This window comes from Aethalodelphis obliquidens, unplaced genomic scaffold (genome assembly GCF_003676395.1).
Source record: "Aethalodelphis obliquidens isolate GAN/ISIS:26980383/991018 unplaced genomic scaffold, ASM367639v1 scaffold18, whole genome shotgun sequence".
Lineage (NCBI taxonomy): Eukaryota > Metazoa > Chordata > Mammalia > Artiodactyla > Delphinidae > Aethalodelphis > Aethalodelphis obliquidens.
Genome location: NW_020837962.1, coordinates 14,667,661 through 14,673,660, shown reverse-complemented (window position 1 = coordinate 14,673,660; position 6,000 = coordinate 14,667,661).

Here is a 6,000-nt window from a genome sequence, read left to right as displayed (position 1 = left end):
GCTTTTCTTTTTGTTCCTTTGAATGAATATTCCTACTTGCCATGGTTTGTGCTTTGGTTTGAAAACTCGGCTTTGAATAAAGCATTTGCAGACTGAGTCATTTTGACTCACTCCATTTTCAGATGGTTGTGTCAGCCTCTGGGTGGTGGCACTGCAGTCATGGAGTCCATCAATGGCTTCTGCTGGCAGATGTGAACAGCCAGTGTGCAGGGCTCTGCTGGGGTGGTTGCCAGCACCAGTGCCGGCCCTCCATCTCCCATCACTGCCGTATGCCAAGTGAAGTAACTCTCCAGGGTGACATGCTAGTAAACGACCAGTAAGTAACAGCCAGGTCTCAGGCCCTCACGCTGTGCACCCGGCGGTGGAGGGGAGAGCCCTAGACAGCAGCCAGGAAGCTGGGCCCGCCGAGGGTGTTGCCAGGATCACCTTGTTAATTTTCTCAAGCGGCCTCTCTCTCTTTCTTCATCTTCTGAAATAACTCAGAATCCCTGTGCCCCACCAGCAAAGTTGGAAACACCATCAAGCTACACGAAATAAACTCTTAATCAAGTCCAATTGATCAATTTTTCCTTCACGGTTAATGTTTTTGTTTTTTTGTTTTACTGCTGTGTGTTGGCCTTGTCCATGGTTGCCTCTCAGAAAACTTGTGATGAATGAACGGGTGGAGGAATGAGCAGACCCAGTGGCCCGGAGGTGGTCTGGCCTGGCCTGGCCTCGCCAAGAGACGCCTGGACTGGGAATCATGGCCAAATGGCTAATGTTCTTTGTCTATCTCAAGATGCTCTTCTAGAAGCTTTATTGTTTTGCCTTTTATGTCTACAACCCACCTTGAATCGATGTTTGTTTGTTTTTGTGTCACCCACTGTGTGCAGGTGTCCCCTGTCCTAACTGCGCTGCCGTGTGAGAATCAGAACGTGAAGAACTGGGGCAAATGCTGAAGCCCTGGCGACTGCCATGGCTGAGGTGAACAAACCACCCCTCACCTTTGACCCAGAAGACTCACGTCTCCTACCAGCCCCCGTGAAACAGTCCCGCTCACTTGGTAACTTGGAAATAGGATAACATCTGAGACCCTTCACAGCTCTTGACACTCGTGTGCTAGAAAATTGTTTATGATTGTAAATCTGCGTTAGGGGGTGGTTTGCTACACGCCATGGTTGTAGCAATAGCGGACTCCCAGAGTGTAGATTTGGTCAAAGGCTGGGACTATTTTCAAGTTCTTGGTATATACTGCAATTTGCCTTCCCGAAAGATGGCTCCAATGTACACTCCCACCCCTCCAGGGATATCTGAGCAGATTTTTCCTACTGAAATGCTAAGGTTTGCTGTCCTTTTCCCCCTGCACGCTTCCCCTCAAGTAAGTTCTGCCTTCATGCTGTTTTGGTTCGGTTTTGTTTTCCTGTTGGCAATAGGACCCAGGAAATGGAGCTTGTGAATGGCAGGTGGGTCTGTTGCCAGGAGTAACGGGAGTATCTGCAAGGCCCAGAGCGATGCCCCAGTAAACCCATGGCCTGGGAAGACTAGCTCCAGATTTACATAATAAATTGCATCTCACAATCTACTCTCTGGCGCCTTCCTGAGTAATCTGCAACGGCAAGCTTGGTGGAAAGTGCCAGAGGAATGCAAGCTCGCCAGAGTTGGCCCTAAGGCCAACACTTAACAGCCTAACTTAAACAGGACTGTGGCCCTTGTGGCAGCAGGGAGCCGCTATCACTCTGGGTGGAACTTTAATCCCGGAGGGCACGTCTGCACCTCTCTCCTCACCTGTCCCCACTCAGAGATGATAGTTCAAACCCACCCACCAGCCAAACAAAGGGCCACCTCTGAGCCTCCTGAGGGTCTCTTGAGGACCAGGATTAAGGCCAAGGAAACCCTTGGGGGTCAAGGGGGTTTGCGCAGAGAGGACAGCTGAGGCATTTAAACGTGCAACATCCACAGAAGCCACTTTTTCCCAGGTCAGAGCAGTTCGCATTGAAGCTGCAGCAGACCATGGTTGATGGTGAGTTTAGAAGACTCAGGGCAGGGGTCAGTAAGCTCACTCTGGAAAAGGCCGGAGGATAAATGGTCTCTGTTGCAACTGCTCAACTCCGCCATCGCAGCGTGAACGAGCCTTAGACAACACACAAACCAGAAAGCATGGCTGTGCGCCAATCAAACTTTACTTACAAGACCTGGTGGCAGGGAGGCTATAATTTGCTGACTCCTGACTCAGGAGATGGTGGTCAAAAGACAGGGCTAGACCTTGCCTTCAGCTGCTCAGGTGGAAAATATCTTTTTTTTTCATGTCTTCATTTAACAAACACCTAAACAGCCTCACTATGCCCCAGACATTTGGAAGAGCTTTATAAATACTGATGCCCTTAATTATCACAGTGATCCTGTAAGGCAAGTAGTATTATCCTCCCTGGTTTGGTACAGAGAGGTTAGGCAACTGGCCCAAGGTCACACAGTGGTAAGTGAGAGCGTCAGGGCTTGGAAGGCAGGCAGCTTGTGCTCTTACCCATCACCCCGTGCTGTACAGAGGCAGGCTGGCCTTCATGGAAGGCACATCCACTGGGCACCCTGCTCTGTGTTAGTCTGGAGGGAAGGGAAACAGGGACAGAGGTGATTAAGACCCACTCCTGAAATGGAACAGGACCCTATAGGGCTTTTCCAGGACACAACCTCCCTACACCCGCCCCCCACCATGTCCTTCACCTGCCTCTTGTCCGTAGAAAACCTTAGCCAAAGAATAAATTTAATCAGAGAAATGAGAAAATATAGAAACAAAGGAAAGCAGTCAAACAGGACAAAATAATAATAGTTAAGCCATTAAACAAAGTCAAGGACCTTTAGTTCCTCCTCAAGGGCTATAGATCATATTCTGAGCCATGTCCTATGAGCTGTCTTATAGATACTGAAACCCATACCAGGTTGAAGAAGTTAACTACCTGATGACCAGGCTGTAGCCATGACATAAACTGCTGCAATTCCGAGAACTGGCCTCAAAGAAATGGCAACAAACCGACCCTGGAACTGAAGACGGACTGTGCTTAAAACAATCAAGATGATGCTGATCAGACCACTGGTGACATTTTGAGATGACGGTCAGAGCTGACTGTGCTGTGCTGCATGCGGCCCCCTCCCTCTGCCTATAAAAGCTCTTGCCCACTGATGGGCAGTGGGGAGTTGGCCTTTGGACAGGAGTCCGCCTTCTCCGCCCGTTGCTGGCAACTGGAATAAAGCAAACCCTCCTTTCCATTAACACTTGCTTCTCGAGTATTGGCTTTCCAGCTAGAGCAGCTGGAGCCCTCAAGGAGCCCTCGGGGGAGAGACCAGTGCAGATTAACGATGAGTGTAATCTCGGGAAAGCACGGGATGCAGGATGAGTTGAGAACTTGGAAAACTCACCTAAAGGTCAGAAAAATGGTGGCCATGCAAAGTAAAGATGAGCACAAGTGACCTTCTGCAGTGCTGGAAAGGGTCGGTGTCTTCAACCAGGTATGTCATATAACTAGGTAAAAAAGTCATCAAGCTGACCCAATAAAATACACAAATTTGAAAAAAAAAAAAAAAAAAGAGCCTGGTGGTGCTGGGTGGAAGCTGGCAGGTGGTGAGACAGCTGTTCAGGCTGCTGCTCTCCAAGGCCTCTTCTGGGCGCTGGAGGGTCCCTTGGCCCCCATCCCATCTCCTCAGAGTTCTATGGGGAGGAAACAGGGTCATGGACAGTGACATGACCAACTATGAACCAGTGCATTTGGCCCACCTGGGGGTGGCTTCCAGAGCAGAGTCAAGGCCTTTCCCACAAACCCCTTTGGGATGGGCTGGGATACATGACACACAGCCTGGGCACACATGAGGGATCCACAGCACAGCCACCCAGGTGACCCCACAAAGAGGGACGGAGAAGGCCGCTCTCTTCTCTTTGGCCATCAGCCAGGACTTGTGCCTGCAGACTGTGTCCCTGGCCTTGCCCAGGGCCCTATGAGGGGACTCAGACTGTAAACTCCTTGAAGATAAGAGCCCTCTTGGGAATCCTGGTGCCTTGCACGGGGCTAGAGACTTGGGAAATGATCGGTCCAAACCCTGGCACTGAAGACTCTCTTGTAAAATTCGCTCGGGGCTCTCCCTCCTCTGAAGGAAGGAAGACTCTGCACTCACCGTCTCCAGCTCAGAGGACCTCTGATTGGAAAGGCCGACTCATCCCAGTGTGGACCCCACACCTCAGGCCCGCAGCCTGATGGCCCCAAGAAAGTCCACCTGGAGGCTCAGCTTTATTTCCTGCCCCTCCACTTCAGAAAAAACCCAAGCGGAGATGAGGTGACAGTTGTCCTCAGCCCTCTCACATCATCTACTTGCCAACAAGCCGTCCACCCACCGATCCACTCAACCCCCCAACCACCTGCCGGGCCATCTGTCCAAAACCTCCTCCAACTTCTGTCACATGCCTGTCCTTCAAGGAGCCAAGGGTCTCTGAAGATGATTCTCTCCTTGAGGTTGACTGGGTGTTGGGGATTTTCAGAGATGGCGAGATGATTCCGCAGTCAGGAAGCCTTCATGGACGCGGGCAGATGGGAGAGGGGCTGGATGCTGGGGTGCTGCTGTCTGCCTGCCCAGGTCCGGACCTGCCATCTGCTGGCTCTGTGAGCTCGGGCGATTTAAGTAACCTCTCTGTTCCTGACTCATCTGACCTGCAAAAGCCGGTGAGGTAAACCACCAAAATGGCCACAGACCTTCACCCCTCCTTGTATCATGCCCTGTGCAATGTGACTGCAGCTCCGACCACCCAGAGGTGGAGTGATTTTGCTACCTCTTGAATCTGGGCTGACCGCGTGATTTGCTTTGGCCAAGAGAATGTGGCAAAAGTGATGATGTGCCGATTCTGGGCTAGACCTGAGCAAGCCTTGGTACTCTCTGTCTCTCTCCCGCTCTCACCCCTTCCCCCAGCACGTAAACACGCCCAGGCTAGCCTGCTGGGGGATGAGACACCACGTGGATGAAAATCCCCGTCGCTCCAGCCAACAGCCAGCCAACTCCCAGAAGCCTAGTAGGGAGCCCAGCCGAAGCCAGGACTGCCCATGTGAGCCCAGCCTAAATCATTCACTCACAGAATCGCAGGCAAATAACTGGTGGTTGTTTCAGGCCGCTAAGGTTTGGGGTGGTTTCATGCAGAAGTGCTGTGGCCACAGGTGAGTGATACGATAGGATTATACGACTCTTGTACCTCAAGGTCACAGTGGGAGTTAAACGAGATGCTCTATGGAAAGTGCTTAGCTCCCTGCCTGGCACGAGGCAACATCTCATGGATGTTAACTGTCATCCCTGCTGTGGGACACCGTCCTGTGTGAAGATCACAACTACAATCTCAGCCACATCAACTGGACTACAAGTTGTCTCCACTCGAGAATCCAACCAGCCACTCGGCCCCACCTACAGAAGCCTGGGCTCTGCCTGAAATTTCTAGCAAAACCTTCTTAAAGTTATATAATTAGCAGGTGCATGAACTAGCTGAGGCGGGACGTGCCAGGTCTGGCTGACACGTGGAAATGCTGGACTCCCCGGCCACCTCGATATGGGGCCCCTGCCACAAGACAGCAGACTGTTCCAGCAGTCTCTTCAGGTCCAAAGAGAAACGTGGGTGGGGGGACACTGTTTTTCTTTTTTTTTTAAAGCTTTCCAGAGGACATTCTGGCCCGCCTTGGAAATGCTGGGCTTGCGTGCGACTGGACACGAGGGTGAGCAGATGGCTGGCCTCTGGAGACCAGCCTCACTCCCACGGTGCGACAGCTTTGAACACGATGAATCGCAAAGGGTTTATGGTGCTACCTGACTCTGACTGAAATTCTAATTCCAGAAGTGAGTCACGGACTGGGCACCAATACCGTGGGTGATATGTACAAGGATGGTTTTTGCTGCCTCGTTTGTGGTGACAAAAAAACTGGAAACTGCCGGAATATCCAACAGTAGGGGGATGGTTGAAGAAACTGTGGTACTTATAAACCTCTGTTTCAAAGTATATTA